Source organism: Sturnira hondurensis, unplaced genomic scaffold (assembly GCF_014824575.4).
Source record: "Sturnira hondurensis isolate 20B ecotype Veracruz unplaced genomic scaffold, ASM1482457v3 Scaffold0001509, whole genome shotgun sequence".
In the NCBI taxonomy this organism is placed as follows: Eukaryota; Metazoa; Chordata; class Mammalia; order Chiroptera; family Phyllostomidae; genus Sturnira; species Sturnira hondurensis.
The window spans coordinates 8,745,427-8,763,320 of record NW_028074140.1 but is presented as its reverse complement, the minus strand read 5'-3'; the positions used below and the strand labels follow the sequence as shown (position 1 = coordinate 8,763,320).

The following is a 17,894-nucleotide window of genomic DNA, read 5'->3' as shown; positions in this document are numbered from 1 at the left end:
GAGTAGCTTACAGATTTAATTCAGCAGGCTTCCTTGACCAGCTCTGCTCTCCTCACATGAGAAAGCTGAGTGTCATCTGTGGAGGCTGCTGATTTGGTGCATTCTGGTCTCTCCCTCAGCACAGGTATGGAAAACGGAGTGCCCCAGCAGTGGATGGGGGCTTCTTGCTCATCTCTAGCTATGGACAGGGCCACCAGGGAGAGGACCTAGGGATAAATTTAGATCAGTCTGGGCACATTGGAACATAGAGGTTTGCCTGCAAGCTGCCACTCAAATATACATGGGGGAGGGGAAGACCTACCTTTGTCCTCACACTGAAGAACGGCAGTGAGGAGTATCCTGAAGAAGGAAACCTGTTCGCTGTTATCTCTCAACATCATCTTCCGGAAGGAACTCCTCTCCTTACCAATCCTGTGCCCAGGAGGCATGCCTCAGGTGGATCCATTACAAAGGCTTGTTCAGTTCATCTTTGTGCAAAGGTTTAGTTGCAGGGCTGGGGAGGTGCGGAGGTGGGAGGGTGGGGGCTAGTTAAACTGGAAAGAATCCAAATGTGCTTAGGATAGACCATTCGGAGCCAAGTGATAGTCAATTTGGCATCTGATGAACATTTGTTTAAAAGATTAAGTCTTTTTCATTTTGGAAAAAAACATGAATTCTGTTATAAAGTGATTTTTTAAATTTTGTGCTGATGGCTTCTCTGCAAAGATTATGAATAACTCTAATAGATGAGTGATAATACCAGTATTAACCACTGACCCAGTGGTTATCCCCTGCCAGGCACATTAACCCACTTCGTCCCTGCCACAGCCTTGGGCACTTTACAGATGAGGACACTACGGCAAGAAAAGTTAAGGAATTCGCCTGAGGACGCATAGCTATCAGGTATCAGAACCACAATATCACTAAAACTATGTTTCCACTTAAAGATAATGTGGATAAAGGCAATTTTAGGAATATCTTTGGTTCTGACAAGAGTAGGCAGTGTGCTTCTGAAGTGGTTTTCACATTTTGACATGTTAGATGATATTTAAATTCTACAGATGTCGGTATTCTCTGAGATCTGGGTATAATTTATTCAAAGATGTTATATGAAATTTTCGACATGGCTTCTCATTTGGGGGCATCTCGTGGCTCAAATTCCTGTCCCCCCTGGAACTTAAATTTAGGGTGCTCACAATTAACAATGACTTTGGACATTGACCCATGAGGCACAGTGCACCCCAATGCCCAGGTGGCCTTTCAGTGGACACCCAGGTGCCCTTGTGCACACAACCAGGACAGAAGCAGCAGCTCCCCACTGTGTCCTCAGGGAAACGGATGGTGCCAACTTGCAACTTCAACATTATTTTCCAGAGTTAGAGGCTGGAAATAGCTGAACAAGTAAGCTTAACCATAGCCTTGTGATTTTCGGATTATTAGAACTTTCCTATACAACTGAAATTTAGTTTTAAGAAATGCAAATGTTAAGAACTTTGAAAACATAGAAATGGTACTCTTGTTTTGGTTTTGTATAACAGTATCTCATTCACAATTCTCTGGAAAGTATTTTTTTCTCCCACCATGTAAATACTTAAAAAAAACACAAAGCTTAAACTTTGTGATGGATTTTTCCCCTGCAAAGAATTAATACAATTTTATATCTACCTTTCAAGTCAACTGGGTTTTTACTGAACATTTAAATTTATCCTTGAGATACTTAATGAGGGCAGGTAAGCTAAGTTGGTATTTAGCATACCAACCTTGACAGATAACAAATACAAGATGAATGTGTCTGTCCATATTATAAAATAGTTGTAATGAAAAAGTTAAGAGCTATTTAATTGCTAGGAAATTAAAATATTTTAATAAAACAAACTTAATTGGCATGTTAATAAGATTTATAATATTTTTACATTTTAGCCAATTTTGTGTTTTCAAACTCACATTATCTGAATTAGTTGAACTTTGCAGTGTTTGAAAAATTACTGCTTTGCTTGATATATTGTATTCCTGAGCATAAAGTTTCTGTGTAATTTGTTAAGCTCAAAACATATTGTAACATCCAGCACTGTATATGACAGGTAAAGTTTTATCCTAGCTCTGAAATAATTTTCTTACTCTAATTCAGATAAAGTGTGTGTAAAAAACCCCTAATGAAAACACTAAGGCACTAATCAGAAAAATGAGTCAACTTTTTATTTCTAAAATGGGACAGAAAAATCTTTAGGAGCTTATAATCACATATCACCCCTGTGGCAAACTATTGAAAATCCATTTTCTCATTTTATTGAGGTGTTCTTGTGGTTAGTTATGTAGGCCAGGAGCCAGAGAGACACTTTTTTGGGGGGGAATTTCCCAAAATGGAAACATTTTTCAGTGATGTAGACTTCTGTCTGTCTAGCCAAAGATGTGTTTTCCATCTAGTAATGAGCATTGGTCCTGAGTTAGAGGGGACAAGTCACTCCAGAAACAGTCTGCCTGCCGGGCCCTGTAAAAGGATATGTACTAGTTAGCCAGCATCCACGGTTAGGAGAAAAACATCTGTGCTTCGGAAAATGTTCTTTGAGTATGGAGAATTGTGCTGTCTGTCCACCAAATTCCATTAGATCTTTCTAAGACCAGCCAACCAGTGGGTAAGGCCCCTCATCTTCCTTCACGGGTGGCTGAGGAAATTCCCTCCGTCCCCACTCACAGCTGTGTCACTGTATTTCTGCCTCGTGGAAATAAGATGGCTGATCAGGCACTTGGGATTTGCTTTTAACAGAAAGAAAGAAGACTTGCTTTTAAAAAAAGTGTGTGTTTTGATTTGCAGAATGATCTAAGACAATATTATTCTCTGTACTTAAGTTTTTCCATTAGAGACGAATTAAGTCATTTAAAAGAGCTGAGTATAAGGTATAAACACAGGGCATGGAAGTGACAACTCCGGGCATATGTGCCCGGACTGTCACCGTCGTCTGGGGTGATTGCTGTTTTGTGGAGCTGCGGGTCCATTTTCCTAGTACTGGACTCCATCAGCCTGGCAGGGGCCACTACTCGCCCGTCCTCAGTGACTGTCAGGTTTTTTGCTACTAAGATATCTCGTTTTCGCCAAAGGACAAATATTTGCCAAGCAAATCATACATGTTCATACTACACTGAATGTTCTGAAAGAGGACTGACTTGCTGTTAATTAGATAAAAGTGCCAGCATTATTGCTGTTTCCGTACCACAGCGGTTTTCATCTCACAGGACACATAAACTAATTACTAAAATTCTGTGGCACACCAAAAAATACGTAATTTTTTTTCTGATCTGACACTGGATGGCTATTGTTGTGTTAGCTGTTGTCCTTTTTTTAAATTATTATTTGACAGGTAAAAAAATCGAAGGGAAAAGAGATCAGTGCCTCTGGCTAAATACTCAGGTATTTCATGTTTTCAAAATTGTTGCAGCACACCGGTTGAAAGTCACCACCATATTGTATGGAAATTGTGTTCTCATAAACAAAGAGTTACATTTCTAGCTTGCTGAAATAGTCACTGGAGATTCTGCAGTGAGGCCCACAAGTGGAAACATTCCACGGTGTTTTCAAACACTACGTGTCAGGAGTTTGCCCTCTCTTCCTCCTGGGGACGCACTGGAGGGCGGCCAGTTGGAGCCCGACAGGGTACAGGGACCTGTGCGGGTGCAGTTTCCAGTGCTTCCAGCTCCGTGTCTGCCAGGGAGCCTTCTTACCTTGTCTCCAAAATCTGGATGAAATCAATTACCTCATATTCTCATTTCATGGATAAATTAAACAAAACGTGGAGGGCTTTGAAACTTCCTGAAGACTGTTCCTGTGTGAGGTATTGTTTACCTAAGCAGAGAAAATAAGCCTGGGGCCTAAAATAAGCGACAGACTTCCGCAGCCCAAGAGAATTTTATTAAATCCCAGTCTCCTTTCAAAAAATTGTTTTTTGCTTTCAGTTTATAATGAACACCTACTATGGGCCCCTACTATGGGCCTTGGAACTACAGAGTAGCACCTAGTTCTTGTGTTTGAGGAGTTTGCTGACTTGGAGGGGCACCCAGAAGGCCAGGAGTAAGTTAGGACTAAGCTGCGGTTCCCAGGATGAGGGTGATCCCAAGAAAGGCCTTGTTAGCCTTGAATATGCTTTCTGGATTTCAAACTTTCGTTTTTTGAGATTTAAATTCATGCTTTAAAAGCAGTGAGCTCAAAGTAGTGGCAGATTTCTTTTCAAAATCAATGGCAAGTACATGCATGGGTTGTGGTGGACAGGAAAAAGGAGAACATTTACAGGCCTTTCTTTTTATTATTGGAAATAAAACTGACTGTAAATGAGTCCACAGCAGAACACAGATGACCAAGTGTACTGAGTGAAGGTTCTAAGGGAAAACAAAGAAGGAAGGTTTTAATTAACAATTAACATTTTAATTCTTGGGAATATTTGAGAGATAGGAGTAGGGAATAATTTTTAAATTTTTTTCTTTTTCAGAAATAGATTGTAGCCTAACCAGTGAAGCTGGGTAAACTCTGGCTTCATACCCTCGTCCTCAGTGAGGTGTATCTGTGTCCCCTGAGGCCTCAGGCCAGGACACAGAAATACATGGTTGAACTGGTCCAGTGAGGATCGTCCTTCCGTGTGTCTTGCCAGCTGTGCCCCTGGCTGGTGTGGTTCTGCCTGCTCACTTGTCACTGGCTCATTGCTGCCCAGAGCTCCCTGAGTCTTGGAAAAGAAAAGTTAACAAACAGCATGTCCTCTTGCTGGCAAAGGACTGGAAGTCAGTGTCAGAAATACAGCCTGGACAAAGTCCGACGTGAGGTTTAGAGCCTAAGTGTGTTCATCTGCAGTGGCTCTGGACAGGGCAGGGGCCTTTTCCTTTTCATTGGGTTCTATCTAGAGAGTCGGGGTCCAAAGTTCTTTTTGGACAAATCACAACACTCCCTGATACTTGCTAACTTATGAGAGGATTTTTGTGTTTCTCCTGATTACAAAAAGATGGGCTTTTGAAGTTTGAGTTTGTTTTACCTGTCTCTTGAGGAACCAGGTAATTTCAACCAAGGATAATACTCTAAACATGGCTGATTGTGGAAAAGCCTGCCTTGTGTTCAGAACCAGTTTTGCTTCGATCAGCAGGCCAAGAAGGATGTCTGCTCTCATTTGCCACACTTCTTTCTCCCAGGCTGGGAAAGAAGCACCCCCCTGACAGAACATGGGCTCCCCCTCCTTGTAGCTTAAGGAGAAGGAAAGCTTCCCTCCTGGTAAGTAAGGGTCTCTGACTTCCTGGCTGCTGTCAGCAAAACAGGAGTTGGGAATTTGACGGCCTGTTTGTCCATCTTTTTTCATGGCTGATTTCAATACAGCTGTTTTCCCTCAGTAGCTTACCCTGAATTCTTCTGTTTAGTTCTCATAATATTTAAGAAATTTTTCTACACATATATAAAGATTCGGCTTTTACCAAATGTGAAACCCGTTATGCATATCATACAAGCCCAAGGAGCAAGAGAGGTGACCCAGCCAGCCGAAGCGGCACAGTTTGGCTTGCTTGTCCCTCACCATCTGCGAGTGTTTTCTGTAGATGCCCTCGCCTGTAAGGGATGTGTTTTCATCTAACGGCGCTTGACACTAATACTGGGGCAACGGCCCTGCCGGGGTGGGGGGTACAACGTGGGGGAACACACCTCTACAGGTGTGGGGAGCTAACGGACACTGGAGGGGGTTGAATAGTCTTCTCTTTATTTAAACAACTTCCATTTAAAAACAATTACAGACTCAGAAGCAGCTGTAAAGACAGCACAATGAGTGCCTTGTACCCTTCATTCAGCTGTCTCCAGTGGTGACCTGTTACGTGGGTGTAGCGCAATACCGAAACCCGGAACCACGGTTAATATGTTGATACTAGGCTACAGACCTTCTTTAATTTTCACTAAATAGGGTTCATTTTTCTAACCCGCATTTGTGGGCGTGCACATGTGGTTCTAGGTTATTTTATTCCATGTATGGATCCGTGCAACCATCACCATAATCGAGATACAGAACTGCCCCATCCCCACAGGAGAGCTCTCTCCTGCCCCTCCCTCTGCACTCACACCGCCTCCCCCTCCATCCCTCCCCTTCCCTAGGAGCTTGTCATCTGTGCTCTATCTCTACAGTGTCGTCATTTGGAGAATGTCGTAGAAATGACACCATTTATATATAATCCAAGTACATAACCTTTGGAAATGGACTTTTCCCACCAAGCATCATGCCCTTGAGGTCTCTTCAGGTTGTTGCATGTATCAGCAATTCACCCCTTTTTATTGCTGAGCACTGTTATATGAACGTACTAGAGTTTGTTCACCCATTCATCCACCGAAGGGTTTTTTTCTACTGAAAATTAAGTTGTTGTAAATATCTGTGTGCAGTTTTTAAAAGGTTTTATTTCTTTATTCTAGAGAGAGGCGGAGAAAGAGAGGGAGAGAAACATCAATGTGAGAAAACATCGATCAGTTGCCTCTCTCCATTCATTTCCTTTCATTCTTCCTTTTGTTCTTCCCCCACCCTGCTCTCTGTCCTCTCGCTAAACTTACTGAAGTACCACATACAGACAGAAAATAATAAAGTTTCAGTTCCAGAAATTTCTCACAAAGTGAACACACCCCGCACTTGGGTTAAGAAAATACATTTTTTTAAATTTATTTATTTATTTTCAGAAAGAGAGAAATGGAGGGAGAAAGAGACGGAGAGAAACATCGATTGGTGATCAGCTGCCTCTCATACAGCCCCAGCTGTGGGCCTGGCCTGCAACCCAGGCATGGGGCCTGATCAGGAATCGAGCCTGTGACCTTGTGGTTTGCAAGACGGCGCTCAACCCACTGAGCCACAGCAGTCAAGGCTGAGGAAAGTGTTTCTATCACCCAGAAGTTCCTCACACAGAATAGAAGTCGCTATCCTGACATTCCTGAGATTGTTGGGTGCCGGTAGAGGCAAAGTGCCTGACCTGCTCCTCCGAGCCCCCTCCCCTACCTTGCCTCGCCAGCCGCAGTGCTGCTGCTTGTTTTGATTTCAAAATCATGTGTACGATATATGTCTACGAGTGAGGGTGGGCCAAAGGAAACTCCAGTGGGAGTTTTCACAGGCGATAAAATTGTCCTTTGTTCTGGGAAAGAGAAAGTGACACATGCGGGGTCCTTTCTGTCAAGATTAGTTCCTGGAGACAGAATCGCTATCTCTGAACTGAGTCGTTTTCTGCGTTCTTCTGAATTTTCTGCGTCCTCTGCAGATAATCTATACTGATTGTCTTGGGATTCAGACTTTCCCACTCCGAGCATCGTGCTATGTATCCTCAGGAAGCGCTGACTTTGGGCTAACAGAGCTGTTAGCTGTTTATATTGTACGTTCTCACTCACGTCCGTGATGTGATGTCATTCTCTGCAGACGGAAAACTGGCACTGAGAAGGTAAGGATTTTTTCCAGTGTCTCCGCTGGTGAGCGGCAGGGTCGGGGCTCGAACCCAGGACTGAGGCTGAGAGCCCGCCTCTGTGCAGCAGCCTATGACTCCCAGAATGGGCAGGTGACTGACGTGAGTCCTTATATTCTCCTTTCCTGGTTCCAGATGTTCAAGGGCGGAGTGTCCTGGGGTGGGCCAAAGAAAGTTGCTGTCAAAAATTATCTCAAACACTTCAGAAAGATGACAATGATTGCTGAAAATGAAAAAACTGAGTTTTTTTATTGTCCTGTCTACAAATAAGATGAGTGGGTTAAACATGTGGATGAGAGAAACTGGTTGTGACCTTGTGCGGGTCACTTGCTTTCTCTGACTCGTGTCATCTTCATCTGTAAAGTGGAGATAATTCCCTGTAAAGCACTTGGTTAAAGAAGAGCACCTCACATGTAAGTGCTTGACTCCTGTTAGCTGCCATCATCATCACGACCACCACCACCACCACCTGGAAAGTTCAGCTGGGATGTGGAGGTGATGGGGGACGCCGAGTGTAAATGAAGGCCCAGGTCTCTGGGCTGAGCTACACCAGTAGTTAGCAGTTCCCTTTCTCTAAGAAAATGCTTGTTGTTAAATTTTTATTTGAAGTACACTTTAGCCAGTCATGCCGACCGTTTTGTGAAAGAGGAATCCGATGCACAGAGTGTATTGAAAAGAGTTGCTTAATCCTTGGGGCATTAAATTAGCGGTTTATATTTGAGGAAGGTTCAGATTTAGAGTTCATTCTTAGTCTTCATTTTAAAAATATTCACTAACTATCGTGCTGTGGTTTTCCTTTACGTTTGGAACATGAAAACCTATTCAAGCAAGGGTACCAGACCCCTCTGCTAACAGTTTCATCCAACTAAACCCAAATTCCGACTTTCCAGTCTGCTGGCTCCCTCCAGCAGTGACCCCTCTCCTCCTCCACTGCCTGGCTGAGATCATGTTCTCTGTGGATTCCAGCTCTAAGAAGGGTGTTTGGCTGGTTCCTACCACATCGCCCTCGTCTCTGGCTGTGGGTTTGCCGTAAATTCTGTGTACACAGTGTGTAAGCCATATGGACACCATCTGAGAAGAGCCTTTCTCCTCCGTTAGCTCTTTAGGATGAACTGAAAGCTTCTGAACCTGCTTGCCTCTGGCTCCTTTGCTCTCAGCTATGGCTCCTTTGTTTTAAATCCCGGAATGCCCAAGTCATGACAAAGTGAATGTGGAAGAAGAGAGATGATCGACCCTTATGTTGCCCCGAATTTATAGGTATTGACTCTGGCATAACTTAATTGTTGACCGAAAGGTGCTTTGTACTAACCGATTGAATCTATGCTTTGCCAGAACCTACTGCCCATATGTTGGGAGAAGTTGTCTGGCCTGGATTTTAGGAGCTGTCTTGATTTCTAATGTTACGTCTAATTGTGATTACATGTGCCTGGGGTTTAGTTAAGAATCTGGTAGTCGTTCCTTACCCGGCAGGGGAGCTGTCATGATCACGAAGGTGGCTTTTCCAGGCCCTGCACTGCTCCCTGAGTGTGCTGACCTCTGCAATCTCCCAAGGGCAGGAAGCCCAACTGCATCATTCGTGGTAGTGGGGGACTGCACTGGCACTCTCCCCCGGTTTTTCCTAAAAAAAAAAAAGAGTATGTATGTATAGTTGAGCACCTAGGCTCCTAGGGCCATAGGACCTGTAATTATTTATGCTTTGGTCATTTACATTTGCAGCTAGGCCATCTATTCTCTTTCTGTTGTTAACAACATTCTGGTTTCTCTTTAGGGTAGCACCTGTCCCCAAGTCTCTATCCAGATGCTGACATCACCTCTGATGACAGGCATATGACCTAGATCTGGCCAATTAGAGCATTTTCATCCTCTTTGAGTCAGGACTGACTCATGCAATGCAGCCATGAAATCAGGCTCAACTATAGATCATCTTCTGGCTTGTGCTGAGAAACTGGTGAAGAACCATTCTCTCTTCCCCCTGGAGTAGAAACTATGAGGCTCTGAGTCTAGAGCCTCTGGCAGCCAATGTGCTTCCATGAGGAGAGAGCCAGGCCGAGGAAGAACCAAGCCTGGAAAGCAGTGTTAGGAGAAGGAGAGAAAGTGAGGCCTGTGCTATAACATGTGGCGGTACCTCAGCCACACCTGCAGTCAGCCTTCCCCTGGACTTCTTCAGTTTCAAGAGTCAATACATTTCGGGGGGTTTTTCTCTAAGCCATTATAAATCAAGTTTCTTTTCTTATAACAGAGAGCATTCTGACTGAATCAAGAGGATTGCTAGATGAGTTTTGCATTCCCTGTGGAAAGTCCTTGCTCTTTTACAGAAGGGAGAGGGAACCTAAGAAACCTCTAGTCCCAGGAAATTTTGCCAAGGAACAAACTTGTGGGCACTTGGCCTGGTCAGTGAAGACAAACCAGCTAGAACTCAGGAGTCTGTCCTGAAACATCATGAGGATGTACTGGTTCAAATTCAGGTTTACTATTTTGAAGCATTTGTGGTCATTTACTTAAACTATTTTGGAAGGTTGCTAAGTGTCCTTGGGTTAAAAAAAAACACAAGCTTTGTAGTTGAACCTTCGGAAAGTGATGGCATTTCATTGAGCCTCAATTTCCTCAGCTGTAAAATGGACATATCTGGGGTGCTGATCTCAAATAATCATTAAAGGCACATAAAATACTCAGAACAGTATATCTAGTATGTCCTCCATAAATAGAAGCTATTATGGAATACTACTAATACTGCAAAAGATTTATATGATCCGAAGAGTTGGAATATTTTAGTTTAGGTAATAGCTAATAAGCTTAGTAATCAATGCAGGTAAAAGCTATTGTTCCAGGAACTGAAGGTGTGTTCCACCCTGACTCCAGACCATAAGCAGCTCCACCTGTGAGCCTCAAGAGGCCTGCAAGCAGTTCAGGATGGTATCTGAGATGCTAAGTCAAGTAAGACAGGCAGTGTAAGACATATGGTCTCACCTATGAGTGGAACCTAGTCAACAAAACAAACAAGTGAGCAAAATAGAACCAGAGACATGGAAATAAAGAACAAACTGACAGTGACCAGAGGGGAGGGGGTGTAGCAGGGAAGGAAGGGGAAGGGTCATTAAGGAACATGTATAAAGGACCCACGGACAAAGACAATGGAGGTATAGGATTGGATGTGGGAGGTGGGGGTGGGTAGGGCAAGGGAGAGTAAGGGAGGGGTAGTGGCGACTACTGTAATTGAAGAAAAATAAAAGAAAAAGGAAACAAAGAATACTATTAATAATGCTCTGAATTTTTCCTTGGACCAGAATTAGGAGTGAAAATAATTTTGAAGAGAAGCACAAACTCTAGAAAAAACATTGTTATTAAACATTCCATATGCCTACGATTTGTTTGCTTGTGCTTCCAAGTTGGTAGGTAAAGGGAAATAAATCTAAGCACTGGTGTTTTCATATTCCCAGTGAGGGACCAAGTTATCCAACTGTGTTTTCCTTTCTCAGTGTAAGGCTGTTTAAGTTGTCAATAACAGTCCTTCTCCTGATGGAAGTAAAAGTTCGGGCCAAGCTTTACCTCTTGAGCACTTAAAAATAACCCAAAATTTTAAAAAACAGTACAACACGAATCAAAAAATGTCATTCAAACCAGTGTTCATTCAGTACTGTGTGCCTGGCACTGTGCTAAACTCTCTTTGTGGTCCATCATGTCTTTGTCATAGCTCTAGAAGGTAAGAGTTCTTATTACCATTTTACAGATGAGGAAACTCACGCTCAGAAATAATGGACTGTTGACGGACACCCGGCTGTGAGCGGAGGCTGGGATGGTAGCCAAGACTCCCCGACCCCAGAGCCTGCCCTGCCAGGCCCCAACACTGCCCCCCACCCTAGGCCTGTGCACTCCAGAGCCTAGAAAGGTGGGAGTCCTTTACCCTCCAGCTGCTGAACCCACATTTGTCTGCTGTAGGTCTGACAGAATCAGAAGACCTAGCTCCCACAAGTCAATACTCCCAGGATCACCCAGGAGGTTGATGGTGGGATTTTCCAGGGACGAGTTACAGGCTGTGGGGCAGAACTGAATCACTCTGAGGAAAAAGGATGTCTCTTGGAATAAATTGTCGTGTTCTCATCATATATGCTTCTTGCTCTGAAAATTTGAAGAAGCTGTCTTACTGTGGAAGGATAATCACACCTTGCTAATGAACCATTCAATAAGTGATTTGATTACATGTGATTATTATGGGAGCCAAATGTGGATAAAAAATGTCTACTTCCTTCCTTAATTTTATTTATTTATTTATAAATACAAGGCTCAAAGAGAGAAATAGAGAGGTTTACTTGAAAAATGATTTATTTTATGTCAATTTTGTATTGATAAAATGCCTTAATCTGAAATGGATTTAAAAGTGGTAATGAACACCCTCCACCACCCTGAGCACCCTTGAACTTTCCCCTGTCACCATGATGGTTATTAGCTGAGGTCCTCGTTGTTGCTGTCAGATATTGTCATTCCCTTGGCCTCTCTCCCTGTGAGGTATGCGTGTATGTGTGTGTGTGTGTGTGTGACTTGGTGACAAGAGGAGTTAATGGAAGATATGAGCAGAGACTGAAACAGCACAGTCATGTGTCACATAATGTTTTGCTAAAGAATGGACCGTACATCTGGTGATGGCCCCATACGGTTATAATGGAGCTAAAGAACTACCGCCCAGTGCTACCATAGCTGCCATAATGCCTGGAGAAGACCGTCCATGGTGCGTCGTATGCTAATGTTAGTGTCATCATCGTGACCACAGGACATGACAGCTCCACGCATGTCTGCCTCTGGAGGCTTTCCCTGGGACAAGATGTGGGACTGGAAGGCTGTGATGTCGATGCTCTTGGCCCTGTGCAGGCTTAGCCTCATGTGTGTGTGCTGTGTCTGAGTTTTTACAAAACCTAAAAAGTAAAAAAATATATATATTTAATAGAAAGAGGCTTATAAGTCTGTAAAGAAAGAAAATACTTTTGCATAGCTATACAATGTATTTTTCTTTTATTTAAAAATAGTCTAAAAGTTTAAAAAATTAAAACTGTAAGCTAAGGTTAATTTATTATTGAAGAAAGAAAGAAATGCTTAAGTAAACTTAGTGTGGCCCAAACGGACAGTGTTTGTGACGTCTGCAGTGGTGCACAGTGATGTCCTGGGCCTCTGCGTTCACTCACCACTCGCTGGTTCACCCAGAACAACTCCCAGACCTGCACACTCTGTCCCCGGTTAGTACCAGTTTTTAAATCTTTTATGCTATACCTTTTCTATGTTTAGATACATAAATACTAACCATTGTGGTCTAATTGCCTACAACATTCAGTACAGTACGTGCTGCACAGGCCTGTAGCCCAGGAGCAACGGGCTCGACCATGGGGCCCAGGTGTGAGTGGTTTGTGTAAGTGCCCTCCCTGGTGTCAGCACAGTGACTACACCACCTGATGATTCACTTCTCAGATCACGTCCCCGTGGTTAAGTGATATGAAATTGTACTAAGCAAACAAGGATTAATGGTCCTTGTCATACAGCAATGGCCAATGTGTGGTTGCTGATAGTTAGGGCCAACACAATGCCCGGCACATAGGGCTTTTTCTGCACCATATTCAGACATCCAAGGGGAAGCCAAATGACGTTGCAATAAGAGACTATGGAGAAGGAAGGGCTGCAAGGGCTTGAGGTGGACACGTGTTGCCTCCTGCTGCCCAGAATCCACTTACTCTATTTCTAATAGCTTCCAGTGTCCACTGGGAATCTAATCTGTAGTGCTCCCAGTGCAGGTGGACCTATTTTCACACCCAGCTCAGAAGGGGGCATGGGACCCAAGTCCCCACAATCCAAGCTTCATAGTCCCCTGACTGCAGACATGGATAATGACAAGCCATGGACTCCATGCTTCTTTGCTGTTACTTCTGAGCTAGGTCTCGATGTAGTGACTTCTCAGCCTGGGTACAAGGCTGGCCTGCTTCTGACAAGTTCCCGATACCTTGGGGTTTGATTGTAAAATCATATGAACTCAAGCAGACATACAGCTGGGAAGAAATGCTGATACAATGGCAGGAAGACAAGTCTGTGGTATATTAGAGGCATATATTTCTCTATAATAAATGAGCATTGTATATAACAGGGACCAGCGTTAATAGTAGGAGGTTGTTAGGGACAGGAGTTTGGGGAATGGTATCGGGAGAAATTCTGGATCTAACTCTTGGAAGGTTTTAAGTTTCAAGATGTGATGTGTCTCCCAGGTTGCAGTAAGCTTCCCCAAGCTTTTCCAGATCAGTGGGCTACAGGACCTTATCCTCATGCTCATGCCTTCAGCCCGCTGAATGTTTTCACGCCGCAGGATTGAGCCACTGCTCTTTCTCCAATCATCTGGAGTCGCCCCCCGTTGTTCAGGCATTTTGGTTGTTTTTTTTCCGTCTCCAATCATTTCTATGGCAACCAAGGCTAGACCAGGCTTTGCCTCTGACAGCACTCAAAAGACGTTTGCATTCCATTCATTATAACACTTGGAACTCTTGGGAGACGAGTTATAGAAATCTAGTAAAAGAATAAACTCTTGTTGCAGACATTTGGTAATTTGTTATTGAGTTTTCTCCTATCATAGTTTTGAAACCCGTTCTGTTGAGTTCATGTGTCTTACTAAGCACCAGCCAGGACTCAAGGAATCATAGTTCTGGTGTCACTGTCCTAAATGATCTCCCACTGTATTTACTCCACCCGTATTTTTCGCCTGACGTTCTGCCTGTAGCATCTGACACACTGCTGAGGGAAACTGCCCTGCTCAGCTCTGTTCATCATTCTTTTTTTCCTGGCTGTGCTAACAATGAAAAAATAGAATCCGAAATCATCCTTATGGTAATTAGGTATAAAGTGCCACTACCAATGGGACTTAGACCTTTATGTTTTTTGTATATCTTTAAAAGATTTTATTTGTTTTATTTTTAGAAAGAGGTGAAGGGAGGGAGAATGAGAGGGAGAGAAATACCAAATGGTTGCCCCTCACAGGCTCCCCCTACTGGGGATGGGGCCCACAACTCAGGCATGTGCTCTGACTGGGAATGGAACCAGTGACCTTTCAGTTCTCAAGCCGACACTCAATCCACTGAGCCACACCAGTCAGGGCAGGGACTTAGAGTTTTAGAACTTCCCACAACACACAGGGCTCAGGGGTTGATTGTGGATTATAACTGGGGATTTCTCTTTATGTCATTCCAAGCAAGGTATGTTTTTCCCCAGGCTCTAAATCTGACCTTTCTCTGCTTACTGAGTGCTTACTCTCAGCCTTTGAAAACTACTCACTGCTTTAGTACCATGATGAATTAATTCAAGAAGTACTTGAATGGCCGAACACAGGAAGTATTCTCATAAACCATATACTGTTGACCCTTGAACCACGCTGGGGTTAGTGGTGCCAACCCCTGTGCAGTCAAAATTTATGGATAACTTTTGACTCCCCCAAACCGTAAATACTAAATAGCCTGTGATTGACTGGAAGCCTCACTGTAACGTAAACAGTTGATTAACCCATTTTGTATATTATAGGTATTATGCACTGTATTCTTATAATAAAGTAAGCTAAAGAAACTCATAAGGAGGAGAAGATACATCTAAGCCATTTATTTAAACAAAAAATCCACATATAGGTGGACCTGTACAGTGCAGGTCTTGTTGCTCAAGGGTCCACTGTACTTGAGCCCGGTGGCAAATCAGAGATTGGTGACAGGCCCTGGGGGAGGGGGACATCTTCAGCAATGAGACAGGAGCCCACTCCCATGTGAATCAGTATTGGGGCATAGCTCTTGTAGAAGTACGTCTGAGACAGCGGCAGGAGAAATAATCTGCTCCCAGATACATTTTCCTCGTCTTCATAGAGTTATGCAGATATTGGTGCTGACTTTAGCCAGAAAAAAGTCTCCGGGTTATTCAAAGTGGGGAAGCATCAGGGAAGATAGAAACACTAAAAGTTCTCTTTTCTCCAAAATAGCAAAGTTTTATATTCCCTGCCCCCCACAGTGCTCCCCACCTCCCTCCCATTTCTGCCCCCCACCTTAGTTATTGTCCATGTGTCCTTTCTGCTTGTTCATGTGAGTCCACCACCTTTTCCCTGATGATTCTCTCCCCTCTCCCCTCTGGACCCTGCCAGCCTGTTCTGTATTTGAGTGTCATTGGTTATATTTTGCTTGCTTGTTTGTTTTGTTGTTTAGATTCCTGTTAACGGTGAGATCATATGGTATTTGTCTTTCACCGCCTGGCTTATTTCACTCAGCATAATGCTTTCCAGTTCCATCCATGATGTTGCAAAGGGTAGGAGCTCCTTCTTCCTTTCTGCAGCATAGAATTCCATTGTGTAAATGTACCATAGGTTTTTGATCCAGTCATTTACTGATGGGCATCTAGGTTGCTTCCAACTCTTGGCTATGTAAATTGTGCTGCTATGAACATCGGGGTGCATAGGTTCTTTTGGATTGGTGTTGAACAAGAATTAAATAAAAAGAAATAAAAAAACACACCAAAAATAAAAACAAACTAAGGAAACAACTAGAACAGGAACAGAACCACAGAAATGGAGATTACATGGAGGGTTAGCAAAAGGGGGTGGGAGGAGGAGAGAGGGGGAAAAGGGATAGAGAATAAGTAACATAGATGGTAGGTAGGAAATAGGGGGAGGGCAAGAATAACATGGGAAATGTAGAAGCTAAAGAACTTTTAAGTGTGACCCATGGACATGAACTAAATGGGGGGAATGTGGGTGGGAGAGGGTGTGCAGGATAGAGGGGAGTAAAGGGGGAAATAGGACAACTGTAATAGCATAATCAATAAAATATATTTAAAAAATAGCGAAGTTTTAAGAACATTGAAGCGCTTGTGTGGTTCTCTACTCCCTCTTGTGGTGTAATGGTGTCACTGTTTTCTAACCATGCTACAACTTCAAGTTTGTGTGTGCCTAAGGCAGAATCACCAAGTCGTCCACCATGAGAACATATTTAGACTGGACATAGCAATCCGGTGAGGCAAAGACAGAGGATCTATGCAGCATTTGCACACATCTTTCAGAGGATTAATGAGTTCACCTATAGAAAGTTGTAAATAAGCATATGGATCCACCGTTTCTACAAAGAGATGGTTTGACAAACACTTTTCCCACCAAATGTTGGGCTGGTTATGAGGATTTTATAATCTGAGGAGGAAAGAAGGCACTGTGTTTTCACCATTGCATTCCAGCTGAGGGTGAATAATGGGAGTTTTATCTACAAAAATAAAAAATTCGGGATATGAATGTTATATTTTATTATATGTAATATAGTATGTAACAACACTGACATTATTTTATTTATTGGATATTTTACCCTTTACTATATACACTACTCTGCAGCACAGAGAAGAGTGGAACAAACTACACAGTTTAATTGGGAGGTCCCTTTTATGAAAGCCTAAATGGGACGGGCAGCTGTCCAAGAAAATGTGCTAGAAATAGATTCTGTTTTTCTATAAAAAAATGAGTTGGCAACACATTTTTAAAGTGCTGTGCATTGACGTAGGACTGTCCTCATTACGACCAAGTGCACCCATTGCGTTGTTCCATAGTTTTTAGAACTTTGGCTAATTACGCTACATCAGAAGAAGAGTAGGTACTTTTCAGGCACAGACCCTCTAAAGGCTCTTTAACTGGCCTGGCTGCTGGGGCCTGGCCAAGGGAGCTGTAAACACTCGCCTTCCCTGGTGGGCTAGGCAGCTTCTAAAATGGGCTTCTACGACGGTATTCCAAGGGAATCAAGGGGGTATTCGTGCCCCTATGTAATCCCTGCTCTTTAAGGTGGACTTACTGACTCTCTTCCAATGCATTGAATGTCGCACAAGTTCATGGGATGTTACTTCCAAGATTACACTGCAAAAGGACTACGGCTTTCCAAAAACGTGGAAGCAGACAAGACGTCCTTCAGTAGGTGAATGGATAAGTAAACTCTGGTATATCCACACAATGGAATATTATTTAAGACTAAAAAGAAGTGAGTTATCAAGCCATGAAAAGACGTGGAGTACTAACTGGGAAGCCAATTTGTAAAGTTTACCTATTGTATGATTCCTACTATATAACATGCTGGTAATGATGAAACTATGGAGACAGTAAAAGGATCTCTGGTTTCTAGGGGTTAGGGAGAGGGAGGGATGACTGCACGGACCACAGAGGATGTTTAAGGCAGTGAAACTATTCTGTATTGCACTGTGATAGTGGATGGATGTCATTATACAATTGTCAAAACCCATAAAACATACCCAACAGTGAAACCCAATATAAACTATGCACTTGAGTGGTAATGGTGAGTTAATGTAGGTTTATCAGTTGTGACAAATATACCACACTGGTGGGGGATGTTAACAGTGTGGGGGGTTGTTTGTGTGTGTGGGCAGGGTGAATATGAGAACTCTGTTTTCTGCTTAATTTTGTTGTAAACCTAAAACTTCTCTTAAACACG

General features: G+C 43.1%; 1 non-coding gene across 1 annotated transcript; it reads left to right on the top strand.

Moving 5' to 3' along the window:
- Window positions 1–8,877: 8,877 nt before the first annotated feature.
- Window positions 8,878–9,033, top strand: LOC118975500 (U1 spliceosomal RNA). The gene has a single exon (XR_005064080.1). It is a non-coding gene; the product is annotated as a U1 spliceosomal RNA (small nuclear RNA).
- The last annotated feature ends 8,861 nt before the right edge of the window (window positions 9,034–17,894 follow it).